At 37.1% G+C, this 16,084-nt stretch overlaps 1 pseudogene; it reads left to right on the top strand.

Moving 5' to 3' along the window:
* The first annotated feature begins 2,217 nt into the window (after positions 1–2,217).
* On the top strand, positions 2,218–2,736 carry LOC114210172 (mitochondrial fission 1 protein pseudogene; annotated as a pseudogene).
* Positions 2,737–16,084: the final 13,348 nt, after the last annotated feature.

Genomic DNA, 16,084 nt, shown 5'->3' with positions numbered 1-16,084 from the left:
ATTTAATGTCTACATTTTCCAGAACCCCTTCATTTGAAAAATATAGAAAATCCCCACTAGCTTAGGCAAAAAATAGAAATTTATTGAGTTTACTCATTCAATAAGTAAATAATTATTTTTTTATTAATTGTATAACATATCAGACACTGTGCTGAGTGCCAGATATTCAGAGGTAAACAATAACACCCTGGCCCCCTGCACTCCAAGGTAAGAATCTAGTGGGGTATGCAGATATTTAGTATAATACGCAACAGGAAGAAATGTTGAATAACCAAGTTGAAGCCAAGGCAAAGATGGAGCTGAGCTTTAGAAACCAATAAGGCAAGAAATCACACCAAGAATAATAACTACTGAGGGCCTCTATTATATTAGACCCTTTTCTTTTCATAATCTTAGATAATTCTCACAAGTGTATAATTTGAATAGTATTAGCTCCACATTGCCGATGAGGAAATTAAGGTTCAAAAAGATTAACAAATTGTCTAAAGTAATGTAAGTGGTAAAATAGAGAGCTAATATTTGGACCCAAAGCTCAAAACTTCAACATTCATGCTCTTTTTATTACATCATTTTACTTCCACCCTCAAATCCAGGACAATGAGAAAATGACAGTTATATCCAATTTTCTTTTTTTTTAAGATTTTATTTTTTTATTTATTTACTTTGAGAGAGAGAGAGAATGAGCAGGCAGAAGGGCAGAGACAGAGAATCTCAAGCAGACTCTCCACTGAGTGCTGGGCCACCTACACAGGGCTCCATCTCATGACCCATGAGATCATGCCTGAGCCAAAACCAAGAGTCTGACGCCCAACCTACTGAGCCACCCAGGCACCCCTGTCCAATTTTCTTTAAAAATATAAACATGTGACAACTTTATCATTCATTCATACCAATGGACAGGTTCTTCTATGACTTCCCTGTTTGAGACTGTTTCTCTCCACAACTGATTCCATAGCTTTGAATACAACTACAGTTATGTAATTAACCCATTAGCATGGAAATAATATATATAAATAGGTATGTTATATAGAGATATATTATATATAAGGATATATTAAGACTGAACTAATCAGTGTTGCTTCATTAATGCAAATTAGGAGAAACTAGCTGCATATTTATGTTTGAAAACAATAATAAAATGAAAGAGATGTTAATAGATTTTTTTAAAGGTAAGTTAAAATTAAAGTATTATATGTAAGCATATTACAATACTGATACAGTTTAAATGTAGTAGGCAAGAATACATTAAAAGAAACCCAACTTGACAGATTTTGTATTGTTTATATACCCCATTTACATGGCATTTCTGAAAACAAAGCCATTTGAGATGGCTGAGCAGTAGGAAGTATAAACCACAGTCTGTGAACGTCGGTATCAAATATGTCCATAAAGGGAATAGTGTCCCCAAAGAATATTATTTTTGAGGAAATCTCATATTAGAGACATAGCTCAGTAATACAATTTTAAAAAATTGAAAAAGGAACAACTATAACAATGTAAAAAAATAGTTAATGCCCATTTTGATCTATGTATTTCATTTTCTTCTGACAGCAGTGCCAAGCACTGAAATTCCAGAATTTACCATGAATAATGTATAAGCAACACAAGGGTTCATCTAGCCATATTAAAAACCCCTGGCTTCAGGTTGACACTCCATACATTAGGTGGGAGAGAGAAGAACCTGAGTTTTCTAGTTCAGTGGGCTAATTTAACTTCTTCTTTGCTAAAGTGCATGCACCCACACTGGTATATATGCATATACACTCACCTGCACACATACAGGAAGAACAAACAAAATTATTTCAATCTATAAAATTCAAATCCCAATTTCTGAACTATTAGCAATAATGTTTGGTGACTCACTGGATGTTGGATAAAATTTATGTAACTCCAAGAAGAGCAAAATCATTACCCAAAGTAAAGATGTCATTTTGAATATATTGCATTTACTTATGTATATTCCCCTGACAATAATTTGCATTGTGTTTGCTTATCTATGCTTAACAAATAACTCTATATCAAAAGCGAGATCTGGGCACTGGAGCCTGAGAGATTCTGTATACCATAGACACTAAAGGGAAAGTGTTACCCAAGTGGCTCCAAGCCCTCCAACTTCCTGGGATTCTTCCCTTTTCAGAATAGTTCAATTCTCTCCAGCCCTGCCCATAGGCCATGGAGACCGTGGCGCAGTAGCGACCTAGGTGTGGGGCGGCGGCCATGGAGGCCATACTGAACGAGGAAGACCTGCTGAAGTTTGAAAAGAAATTTCAGTCTGAGAAGGCAGCAGGCTCCGTGTCCAAGAGCACACAGTTTGAGTATGCCTGGTGCGTAGTGCGAAGCAAGTACAACGATGACATCCGGAAAAGCATCGCCCTGCTGGAGGAGCTGCTGCCCAAAGGGAGCAAAGAGGAATAGCGGGATTATGTCTTCTACCTGGCTGTGGGGAACTACCGGCTCAAGGAATATGAGAAGGCATTAAAGTATGTGCGGGGCCTGTTGCAGACAGAGCCCCAGAACAACCAGGCCAAGGAACTGGAACGGCTCATTGACAATGAATAAAGATGGACTAGTGGGCATGGCCATTGTTGGAGGCATGGCCCTGGGCGTGGCGGGTCTGGCTGGACTCATCAGACTTTCTGTGTCCAAGTCCAAATCCTGAATGAGACTGCACCTCCGCCTCTGCCCAGGGATACGTGGGAGCCTATGGAGGACACTCGAAGAGGGGGGACCCATCCATCCTTGTTGTCTATTTCTTCTACACCCCATCACTGCCCTCTGGCGTTCAGCCTCATTTCCCCAGAGACGTGTCCAGTAGCCCCAAACCATGTGCTCCGGGATGAGTGTAAATAAAACTGGGCTTTGGCTTGGGAATTAAAAAAAAAAGAATAGTTCAATTCTCCTTTATCCCAAGTACTCTGGGCAGTGTATCACTGTCCAAATTATTTCTGAAGTTCTTGGAATCAGGTGCTGTAATTCTCTTTGTCATGTTTATGTCCAAAATTAAATCTAGTTATTACTGTATGGTTTGATCCCTGCCATCTTAACTTTTATAGTTTCTTTCTTTTCTTCCTGTCCCATTGCTCTGTGATGTATCTTATCTCTGTTCCTTCTTTCGAACCCCCGTTGGAATTCTTTTTGGTGTAACCAGTTTTTACTCAGGGTTTTGGCAGAATGAAGCAACACTAGCAGAGTACATAAAAGTACATAAAAGAAAACAATTTTTAATTTATCACAAGATATCCGTGCCTTAATAGCATTGAACCATCACCACCATAGAAAACTTCCCACCAACTGCCCTTATTCTAAAGCTGTTTGTTTGCTTATTTTTTATTTTTTGTGTTTTTATCTTCCACAACTTTAATCCCATCATATCTTCTTCACATTGTCCAGCAACAACTCAAAACTCAAAACTCAAAATGTCTGTTACTTTATTAAGCAAAGTTAGCTTTCCTGACTTCCTTGTCCTTCATAACAAAAGGATCATTAAAATGTTTCTCTAAACAAAAGATACCATCTGTGATCTCCAACGTAAGAAATACACCAACAGAAAATTGAAACTGAAGTTTTTCTTTCATGTAAGATGAAATCCATTGACAGCAAACTGTCCCACTGATAGTCTCTGAAAGCATAAAGGAATTTTGAGAAACTGACTCTCTTCATTTGCTGAGAAAATCTGAATCACATTTGGTTGGTTGATTATTTCTTACTATCACACAAAATCAAATTAGAAATATTAGCCTTCTTGATTTCAGACAGGAGTTCCACAAGAAGTCCAAAATATTGCAAAATTATTGCAAAATATTTTGGAGTAGATTTACAACAAAAACACAAAGAAGACTTTGGGTTTGTTTAGAGAGAGGACTTCTGCCTGTTTTTCCCCTGGTTCCCTCAAATGCTCACATTTCACATACTTTCTCCATTTTGAGGCTGGTCTCAGAGATGCTGGCAAGGTGGGGTGCAAAACCAGTAAGGGGTTCATTTCTCCCCAAATCAGTCAGAGTATGGTAGGGTCCCTCCTGCCTGTATTAGCAAGTTCAGGTACAGCAGCCCTTTGTCAGTGATTTTCAAGATCACCTAAACAGAATCGTCTTTTTTTTCAAGAAACTGCCTATTTTTCTTTAGCAGTAGAAAAAACCCAAATTTTTATTTCCTCATTCCATAAGATATAAAGCAGTGCCAGAGAAAATGGAGGACATGAGAAGAAAAAGTCTTTCTGTATTTCTATCACTTCTTACTAAGGTGCACACAATAAGGACAACACTTCGATCTGTTGAAGCATTAGCATTCCAGGCTCAGGCCAAAAAAAAAATCTGTGTATCAGATTCTACTTCCCAGCCCAGATTATACGAAGTTACACTCTAGGAAAGGGTCCTGCACACTGTTCTGCAGAGTAGCTGATGCATTTCCCTTCATAAGCTGAAGTGCAGAAACCCAAAATACACAACTCTTCATCACCATTCTTTTAACAAATGTTATTTGGGCCTTTGAAATATTTATGATTGGATTTCCTCCTTAGTTTCTTTGATTAGTCATCTTTATTTGTGTATTTCTTTATTACCTTTCTACTAATTTACATTTTCTTTTCATTTTTTCTTTTATAGTATCTGATATGGAAAACAAAAGATGTGGGACTTAATTGGTTGAAACTTGAAATTTTCAGACGTTATTTTGGTACTATTATATTGGAAAAAATGAATTTTTAATATAGACTGTTCTAGTCAAACCCTTCATCTTAAAGAATAGGAAGTTGAAACCTAAAGAGATTAAGTAAGACTTGCTGAGAATTTCTCAGATTTTATTAAAACAGGAATCCTGCTCTTGCTTCTCAGGCTATGGCTTTCTACAATATGTCCTGCTGCCCTCAATCCCTATGGTGCATTTAGTTTGTCATACTCAATAACAGCTAATACCCTGTGTTGTATTACTTACTATTATTTTATATTTATTATTGTCTAAACTACCGGATTACAACTTTTTTGAAAATAAAGGTTATGACTGATTCTATAGTATCCTTGGGAGCTAGTATACTACAGTGCTGGGCATATTTTTTGACACTCAATATTTGCTGGGTAATATTAACATATCCTTTTTTTTACAAGTATCTTTGCACATCTTCTTTCTTCCTGAATTGACTGAATGATGTTAAAACTAAGATCAAATTAATTTCAGGAGTAAATAATAAGTCTTTTTCTATCCCCTCACTAAGGGTAATGTGAGAAAATGTTGCTAGAATACATGAAACCTTTAGGGAGGAACTCTAATCTTCCCTGTACTGATGTTTCCATATCAAAGGAACTCCATTACAGTAACACTCCAGCCTCTCTGTTCTGGTACTCACTCTTCCCCTGAAATCTCACACTTTCCCAAAGGAAATAAAGAAAATGTTTTTACTCAAGACAGGAGTTCTGTTTTCACAACTCCATGGAAATACCATTTATATTGTATTCCAATTGGTGGCCCTGAATCTGGCCCTTCTTTAAGGGGCCTAATTGTCTTCAGAGAGGTTAATTTGTTATTTCTCTCAGCCATGTGGTAGGCTCGGGAGGGCAGGCAGTCCTATAGTTTGAGGGATAAATTTAATGCTTTGGAGCAACAGTAGCAAAAATACTTGTCTGTAAATCTGGGCTATATTGTTCACACAACTTCTCAGTAATGAAGCCAGGATTTTTGACCCCTATTTCATTTGCTTCCAAATTCAAGTGATAGGAAAAAGGGACTGTTATTTATTCAGTGAACCCCATCAAATATCAAGAACAGCTACCTCTTTTTGTAAATTGCTTCAAAAGCCCCCAAAGAGGACAGCAGATATATTTTAGCTATAAACTATCTGAATGTTCCAGAATGTAAATATGGGTGTCCACTGATTGCAGGAAGGAAAATGGGGTGTTAACTGTCTCCTAGTATAGGAGAAGGTGATAAACTTAACTTTCATATTTCTATTACTTCTGTATTCCTGGCATTACAAAGACCACTGTACAAAACAATATGGTGATTCATTTTATCCAAGTTAATATTCTAACAACACTGGAAGCTACAGTTTTTCACATACAAGCTCCTTACACAGAAAGTCATAAAAAAGTTTGTCTGGAACATTGCTGAATTAATATGATGCAGAGTCTCAATCTTAACCAAGTTTGTCACTTCTTAAAATAATGTATTAGAAAGTCATGGATTGGGGCGCCTTTGGTGGCTCAGTTGATTAAATGTCAGACTCTTGGTATTGGCTAAGGTCAGGTTCTCACAGTCAAGGGATGGAGCCCCATGTCCAGCTCTGAGCTCAGTGTGGAGTCTGCTTCAGATTCTCTCTTCCTCTCCCTTCCACTCACTCTCTCTCTCAAGTAAATAAATAAAATCTTAAAAAAAGAAAGTCATTAATTAACTAGTAGACATAATTACCATAAACACTCAATAATGAATTAATTGATTTATTTTTAGTAATACTTACAATGGGTACTAGATACCTCCCAAGAGAAAATGGAAAAATGAAGTATAATATTAGACAAGTTGATCAAAATAACATTTCCAGTATATTAGATAATTTCTCAGTTGCCTTCTCATTGAGGTCTTTCTTGACCACTCTTTCTAAAACTCTTTTTTATTTTTTTTTAATTGGTGGAGGTGGGCAGAGAGAGACTCTCAAGTAAGCTCCATGCCCGACATGGAGCCTGACATGGGGCTCAATCTCACAACCCTGAGATCACAACCTGAGCTGAAATCATGAGTTGGATGCTTAACTGACTGAGCCACCAGGTTCTTCAACTCTTTCTAAAACCTTAAATGAATACCCTGTCACTTTATATCCCCTTACTCTGCTTTTTTTCTCCTTGGTTCTTATCACTGATTAATAGGCTGTATATTTTGTTTATCTTTTTCATTGCCCATCTCCCCCAAATATACATTTCATGAGAACAGAGATATTTTGTTCACTGCTGTGTCTCCAGTGCCAACATCTGACACATAATAAGTTCTCAATAAGTATTTGTTAAAGAAATGAACAGATAGATGAAGGACAAACTGAAGAATTATATTAATTTTCTTTTTCTTACAGTGAAGAAAATTGCCTTTTTCTGCAGGGAGGAAAATTGTTTTTCCCTGTCCTGGACCTGTCCCTACAGAGTCTCTTCATTCCTCTCCATCATGCTTCTCTACTTCTTTTCCAATAAAAACAATACAGATGCTGGTAGAGCATGATATTTAGAACCTAAAAACAGATTTGTTCTACCTCTTTCACTTATGAGTTGTTTAATTTGAGCCCGTTATCTCACTTGTGAAGTGGGAATACAAATACAAATACATTAGCAAAAATGTAGAAAAGATTAAATGAGCATTGGAAGTGCTTTGTAAACCTCAAAAATTTTTTATATAAATATTTACAGTTACAGGCAATCTGTCATTACTACAAGAGCTTTTTCTTCTCCTTTCTGCCAGGTAATATTTATCCTCCAGTCCGTATTTTTTTTTCATTATAAATAAAACTATTCCATGAACTCATTCTTCTGGAATCAACAGAACAGCAGGGCAGTAGTTTTTATACAGCTGGTCATAGAGGCAAAGGCCATGCCATTTTCCATTACTTGTGTGACTGCTGCCAGTAATAGTCCTCCCACAACCAGACTTAAATCAATGAGCTAATAGAAAAAAATAATAACTCATTTAAGGGTCTAGCAGCCAGAGAATGAAATATTAGACAAGGCAAACAAAATACGTGTTTGGTAAATAAGATCAGAAGTGGAATAAGTAATGTAATTAGAAGGGCACTAGAAAGATCTTTTTTAATTCGCTGCAGACTCTGAAATTATAAAATGAGGGGGCAGTCCAAGATGGTTGAATAGGAAGACCCTAAACTCATAATCTCTTACAGACATACCAAATCTACAGCTACATATGGAATTATTCCTACGGAAAAAACAAACAAACAAACAAAAAACCCAGAAAACTAGTTCATCAGCCCCCTCCTCAACAAGGGATAAAAGGACTACATCAAGATGGATGGGAGAGGCAAAGATCTGGTCTCACCAAAACCCCACCCCTGGTGACTGAATGATATGTGAAGGATACACATTTGCTAATTTTATGAGACTGACACGCTGCCTACTGCACTAAGGAGGCAGGTACACATTTGTTAATTTTAGAGCTTCTGCCAGAGGTGCAGGGACCAGTTGGGGCTTTCTTTGGGGACAGAGACACTGGTAAGTGTAATTTTTGCACTCCATATACCTTGCTAGCACAGGTGAGTGTGTGTGGGCACAGTCTTGCTAATACTTCAGATGTTCCCCATCCTCAATCTTCCTCTCTTACATTGCTAAAGCCTTGGGCATGCCATATTCTCAGTACTCTTTCCCCAGCATTGCTTAAGCCACAGACATGCTCAACCACCAGCACTTTTCAGCATCAGTAAAGCCACAAAGCATGCCCTGTACCCAGCTAAATCTTTCCCTACCTTGCTGAGGCCACTGGCTTATCCTGCACCAAGTGTTATTCTAAAGTTGGGGACATGACCCCCCTTCAACACTCTCCCCGAGTCTTGCTAAAGCTGGCAGGTGAGTGCAGTCCACACAGAGGATGCTTCTTGATTCCCTGGCTCTGGTGGCCAAGGAGGTTTGGGTTCCTGGGTGCCATGGGACTACAACAATAGAAAGACTGTTCAGAGCAGGTTACCACACCCAGGGTACTGCACAGACAGCAGAGTGAAACTCACCCTCAGTCTGCCTGTGAAAAGGGCCCATTACCATGTCTTAAAACTTCAACCTGAGGGACAGGATTCAAGTTTGCTGCACATCTAGAGGCTACAGAGGTGCCTTCAGGGAACATAGGCAGGGATATACCATCTTTGCAACTTCCTTTGGCCCTGGGCATGCCTTGGGCATGCATACCACAGCTCAGTGATACATCTCAGGAGCTTATACACTTGTCTGAAGCTCCAGTTCTTGCAAATGTTGGCCAGGGGATGCCTCCAGATCTCCTCGGTCCAGAGGTCAGTATGGTCCACAACTGTAGTCCCACAAGACTGTACGTATTTATGTATGTAAAAACTGCTGCTTGAGTATCTGGCTTCCAATCAGGTTGAAATTAGGTACTAAGATCACTCCCTTAGAAACACTGACAGGTCTTAGTACTCCCTCAACAATTGGGTTGTCAAGAATAAATCAGTTTACTTAGACAATCACAAAGGCAACCAAGAGCTAAGTCAAGGTTGAACAATAAGTTTCATCACCTACACAAGCCTACTCCTTCAAGACTGGTAGAGGTAGTTGTAGTAAAGGTAGTGGATTAATTACTTATAAATCTAGTGTGAAGTTTCAAAGACAAAAGTAGGAAATTAGTTATAACTACAGTAACTAATGAAGGGATATGCAAAATAAAAGATGCAAAATACAACATCAGAAACATAAAATGTGGTGGGGGAACAGTAAAAATTTAGAGATTATAGAATGCATTCAATTTTAAATTGCTATCAACTTAAAATAGATTGTTATATAGAGAGGCTATTATATATGAACCTCATGGTAACCACAAAGCAAAAACCTATAGTAGATACACAAAAGATAATGAGAATGGAATATAAACACAACACTAAAGAAAATCATCAAATCACAAGGGAATAGAGCAAGAGAAGAGAAAGTAGAGAGGAATTGCAAAAATGGCCAGAAAACAATGAACAAAATGGCAATAAGTACATACCTATCAATAATTACTTTAAATATAAATGGACTGAATTCTCCAATCAGAAGACATAGAGTGACTGAATAGATAAAAACACGAGATTAATCTATATATTGCCTACAAGAAACTCATTTCAGATATAAGGACATGAACAGACTGAAAGTGAAGGGATAGAAAAAGATACTCAATGCAAATGGAAATGAAAAGAAAGCTGATACAGCTGTATTATACCAGATAAAATAGGATTTTAAAACAAAGACTATAATAAAAGACAAAGAAGGGCATTACATAATGATAAAGGGGTCAATCCAATGAGATAATATAAAATTTATAAACATTTATGCACCCAACATGGGAGCACCTAAACACATAAAGCAAATATTCACAAATAGAAAGAGAGAAACTGACAGCAATACAATAATAGTGCAGAATGTTAATACGCCACTTACATCAATGGACAGATCATCCAGACAGAAAATCAATAAGGAAACGTCAGTCTTCAATGACACATTAGACCAGATGAACTTAACAGATACATATAGAATATTCCATCCAAAAGCGGCAAAATACGCATTCTCCTCAGGTGTACATGAAACATTCTCCAGGATAGACCACATGTTAGGCCTCAAAACAAGACAATCAATTTAAAGAATATTGAAAGCATATCAAACATCTTTTCTGATCACAGTAAAATGAAACTAGAAATCAGTTCCAAAGAAAATTGAAAAAAATCACAAATATGTGGAGATTAAACAACATGAGACTGGAAAATTTGGGGGCCAACAAAAAAATCAAAAGGGAAATAAAAAAATACCTTGGGACAAATGAAAATGGAAATACAGTAATCCAAAATCTTTGGGATGCAGCAAAAGTAGTTCTAATTGGGAGGTTTATACCAATACAGGCCTACTTCAAGAAACAAGAAAGATCTCAAATAAATAATATTACTTTATACCAAAAGAATCTAGAAAAGAAAGAACAAATGACTCCCAAAGTTAATAGAAGGAAGGAAATAATTAAAATCAGAGAGGAAATAAATAAAATAGAGACTAAAACAATAGAAAAGATTAATGAAGCTAAAAGCTGGTTCTTTGAAAGGATAAACAAACTTGACAAACCTAAAGGCTCAAGAAGAAAAAAAGAGAAGGCTCATATAAATAAAATCAGAAATGAAAGAGAAGTTACAACTGATAACACAAAAATACAATGGATCATAAGACACTACTATAAATAATTTTAAACCAAGAAACTGAACAACATAGAAGAAAAGGATACATTTCTAGAAATACACAATCTTCCACGAGTGAATTCATAAAAGAATTTCAAGAGGAACCAATAAAAACCAGCATCAATATTCATATCCTAGGTTTTAGATAGCTAGCTCTGTCACTGGAAGGCAGAGAACAAAAGTCCAGTGAAATAAGACTCGTATTAAGTGAATTGCAATGCTAGGAAGATAAAATCCCCAGAATAATTTTTAAAAAGAATATATTAACCTAGAGCAAGTTTCAGGAAACTTTCTCTGTAAATATCAGATAGTAAATATTTTAGACTTTGCAGGCTGTTTGGTCTCTATTGCAACTACTCATTTCTGACCTTGTAGTGTGGAAGCAGCCAGACACAGTAAGTGAATGGGTATGGTTGTGTTCTTATAAAATTTGATTTACAAAAAGAGAGACAGTGGAAAGAATTGGCCAGTAGACCATAGTGTACTAACTGCTGGCCTAGAGGTCCAAAATGGGTGCATTCCTGTCATCCACATCCCAGAATGAAGAAGTGCGATTTCAGGAAATTGGGAAAATGCTGAATATAAACAAATCTTAAAGTTTCCTAATGTTGCCAAGGGCTGGTTCTGCCATCACGCTTTACATGGAATATGAAATCTTACTTACTTGATTCTTGTAAGTAAGTAAATGATTCTTCTTGATTCTTCTTACTTACTTGATTCTTCTTTCTTCAATCACAATTCAGTTTAGCAAAGAAGACCTATCACTCTACAAAAGATGCTTAAGTCAATTGTTCCCTTTCCTTTTGACAGGATACCCTCATTGGCAGCAGTACAATAGAATAATGGCTAAGAGTGTGGGTTCTGAAGTCAGATTTCCAGCATTTGAATCCTGCTCTGTCTCCCATCTCCCACTCACATATGTGACCTTGGGCTTGAAACTTAACCTCTATTTCCTCATTGGTAACCTGAGGAGAGTGATAGAGCCTGCTTTGCAGGGTTTTTATTGAGGATACATCAAAGATGGGCAAAGCTCTTAGAATAATGTCTGAAATATATTAATTGCTATATGAGGATTAGTATTTTTATTCCTTCTGAGCTGAAAAAGAGGAACACCTTTCCCTCTACCTATTCCTGTGTTTCAAAAATAAATAAATAAATAAATAAATAAATAAATAAATAAATAAATAAATAAATAAAACAAGTAAATAGTATAGTTAGCTGATGACACATGCTCGCTATATTGCTTCAGATATGGCTGAGTGTGGGGAGAAGACTTCTGAGCACAGTGACATGAATCGGGCTCTTTTCTCTCCATCTCGGCTGTAACCGGCTTGCTTCCTCTGGACTAGATGCTAGTGACTACAGGAAGCCATGTGTGAGTGCAGGTTTGGATTTTGTAGGAAGGGTGACAGAGACAAGCGGACAGAGCTTTTTCACTGGGTCCTGGGTAAGAAATAGAAAGCAGGAAGTGACAGATCCTGAGAAAAGGTTTGCCTATAGAAATCCAGTGGATCCCTTGGAGCATCAGTATGACCGATATATTTTTTTTAAGAATTTATTTACTTATTTGAGAGGGATAGCATGAGAGAGAGCAGCACAAATGGAGGGAAGAGCAGAGGGAGAGGGAGAAGCAGACTCCCCACTGAGCAGAGGGCCCAATGCAGGGCTCCATCCCAGGACCCTGGGATCATGATCTGAGCCGAAGGCAGACGATTAACCGACTGAGCCACCCAGGTGCCCCAGATATTTTTGATACCAAAAAGCAAAGGAGCCAAATAAACCAACTGAGCCCTCCCTACCCCTGAGGGGTACAAGGATGGAAGCAGGCTTCCTCAAGATGCAAACCTTCTACATTGTCAGGCCAAGGGAGAGATACTATGTCATTATAACTGCTGTCACTCAGGGTTCTCCATCAGCCAGATTTGACCCCAATGAGCCAACAGAAAAAATACAATAGTCTGTTTAAGGGGCCCAGAAGCCACAGAGAGCATTATCAAACAAAAGAAATAGAATCAGGCCAGGAAACTAGAGCTGCTAGAAAGAGATAATTTGAATGAAAATAGTAAGAGCACTTATGGAGATTTAGCCCAAAAGAGACATTTTGGAAATTTAAACTACAGCACAGGGGCACCTGGGTGGCTCAGTTGTTAAGCATCTGCCTTTGGCCCAGGTCATGATCCCAGGGTCCTGGGATCGAGCCCCACATCGAGCCCCACATCGAGCCCCACATTGAGCCCCACATCGAGCCCCACATCGAGCCCCACATCGAGCCCCACATCGAGCCCCACATTGGGCTCTCTGCTCAGCAGGGAGTCTGTTTCTCCCTCTCCCTCCGCCTGCCGCTCCCCCTGCTTGTGCTATCTCTCTCTGTCAAAAATAAATAAAATTTTAATAAAATAAAATAAAATAAAACAAAACACAGTTTTCCAAACAATTTAGTAGACAATTTGAAAATTCTGGTCACTCCTGAGATCTGAATAAATAATTCAGAAGACTAAATTCAAGTCTTCCTTCAAAGCATTGTGCAAAAATATAAAGACCTAAAAATCATGATGGGAAAGGTAAATGATTAGGATGTAAAATCCAGAAAGCAAAACATATAAATAATAAAAGTTCCAGGAAAATAAAAAGGAATCGATGGAGGAGAAAAAAGTAACTAAATATTTTTTTCCCTTGAAACGAAGAAAGAAAACAGATTGCAGTTCTCACTCAATTCCAGTCAGAACTGGTAGGAAAAAAATGCATACTTCTGCATAAATGGTTAAATGCCTGAGCATTAAGATTTAGAAGGAATGCAAAGTTGCAGACCAAAAAATGAAATTACCTATAAATAAAAAATATTATTTTCTCATCTCTAGCACTGGACACTAGAAGGTAGTAAAATAGCATCTACCAATTTCTCTCTTTTTTTAAAATAGGCTCCACAAGCAACATGGGTTTCAAACTCACTACCTACCCTGAGAATAAGAGTTGCATGTTCTACTGACTGAGCCAGGCAGCTACCCCACATCTACGAATTTCTGAAAAAAGATTAAGATCAAGACATATGTATTCACCTGAGATGCATTTACTCATTAGGACAAAAGAAATATATTTAGGACAAACAATATTTCAGGTGGTAATATTTACGAAATAAAGTATAAGTGGATAAAGATATTTGGGGAATGTGAAAATAAGTACAAATAGCTCCTTCTAAAACAGGAAAGACTTTCTCTAAAGGGAATTCTAATAATCTAAAACCAAAAGACAGGATAAGTAAGGGATTAGTGGTGCATCTTCATGGATGAAAATCACATTATCTTGTTGCCAAATAATAGTATTTAACATATATTTTTGATTTTGATAATAGGAAAAGGAACTATAAGCATTTACAGAATGGAACCATACAATTAAGTTTCCAAATTAACAAGGAAAGAAAATGAAATAAATAGAAACTTGCTCACATTTGGAAAACAAGAAAGGGAAAAAGAAAAACAAAATATAAAATTAAAACTAAGCCCAAGTAAGTTGGAAGAAAAACAAGTGTATTCACCATCATAGTAAACATGAGACTGAACAGAAATATGCTGTTGAAAGGGATGACTAAAAATAAATCCCAGCAACATGCTGTGTTCAGGAAATTCTAAAGACAAAGTGTTAGAGTTTGAAAATAAAGGCCAAAAGAATCAGGCAAATGCACACAGCAAAAAGGAACTAGGGGGTGTCAATCTGAGGTTGAGTACAATTTAAGCTATAAAAGAAAAGTCCTGAAAGAAAAAACAAAACAGGAGAATTAGCCACAAAAGACACAATGTATGGAATCACAATAGTCATAAACTTACACACGCTAAAACTTGCCCACTAAGTACATAAGGCAAAATGATAAAGAATACAGGGTGCCTGGGTGGCTCAGTTGGTTAAGCGACTGCCTCCAGCTCAGGTCATGATCCTGGAGTCCTGGGATCAAGTCCCACATCGGGCTCCCTGCTCAGCGGGGAGTCTGCTTCTCCCTCTGACCCTCTTCCCTCTTGTGCTCTCTATCTCTCATTCTCTCTCTCTCAAATAAATAAAATCTTTTAAAAAAAATGATTAAGAATACAAGAAGAGACTTATGAAAACATAAAAAAGGAGACTTGTTTTGATTTAATGTAAAAAACCTGATAGAAGCAAACAGAATAATCCCACAAATTGATTTGATTGAACAGACATATAAATAAGCTTATTCAATATGTACATAATTTTATTATGTACCTGAAAACAAAGAACCCTTAACTATAGATAGATAGATAGATAGATAGATAGACGTATTCTTAGCTCAGGATCTTGATGGCTTAGAAATAAATAATTATAAAATTACTAGTTTAACTATTAGGAACTTTATAAATATGTTGTTAAGATAATCCTTAGACCAGGAAAGAAGTCAAAAGATAGTTCACGAATTACATAAGGAGGGATGAAAAGGAAAATACAACTATTGAGAGACAGGAACAATCTATACCTAGTAAAAATGTGCAACCTGTGATGTCTTTGATAATGAGGTCAAGACAGAAAAAAAAACAAGTATTACTAATAATTTAGAAAAAAAAGAACCCAAATCAAAGAGGTAAATGATTATGAACATCTATCAAGCTGACTTTAATTAAATAGGAAAATAAATGGTAATAAATAAAATATTAAAATCTCATTAATGTGATAAGCTTATTACACAAAAGTTGAGACAGAATAAAATAATATGAGTTTAGGAATGTAATGCTATGCCCCAAATTTTTAAATCTAGAGGAAATGGTCAATTTCCTAATAAACTATAAATGATAAGAATTAATACAAAAAATAATTGGGAAACTAGAATTCATCTAATATCATAAAGTATCCATTGCAATTGTCACAAGGACCAGGTGAGTTAACAGTCAAGTTTTATGTAACCTTTAAAGAATGGATGATTTCGGGCGCCTGGGTGGCTCAGTTGGTTAAGCGACTGCCTTCGGCTCAGGTCATGATCCTGGAGTCCCGGGATCAAGTCCCGCATCGGGCTCCCTGCTCAGCAGGGAGTCTGCTTCTCCCTCTGACCCTCTTCCCTCTCGTGCTCTCTCTCATTCTCTCTCTCTCTCAAATAAATAAATAAAATCTTTAAAAAAAAAAAAAAAGAATGGATGATTTCAGAGGTGCCTGGGTGTCCCAATCTGTTGAGCATCTGCCTTCGGTTCAGGTCCTGAT

Source organism: Eumetopias jubatus, unplaced genomic scaffold (assembly GCF_037043125.1).
Source record: "Eumetopias jubatus isolate StellerSeaLion01/CBP00866 unplaced genomic scaffold, mEumJub1_p1.0 scaffold_2, whole genome shotgun sequence".
NCBI lineage: Eukaryota > Metazoa > Chordata > Mammalia > Carnivora > Otariidae > Eumetopias > Eumetopias jubatus.
Note: the sequence above shows the minus strand (reverse complement) of the source record. Positions and strands in the feature narration are given on the sequence as shown.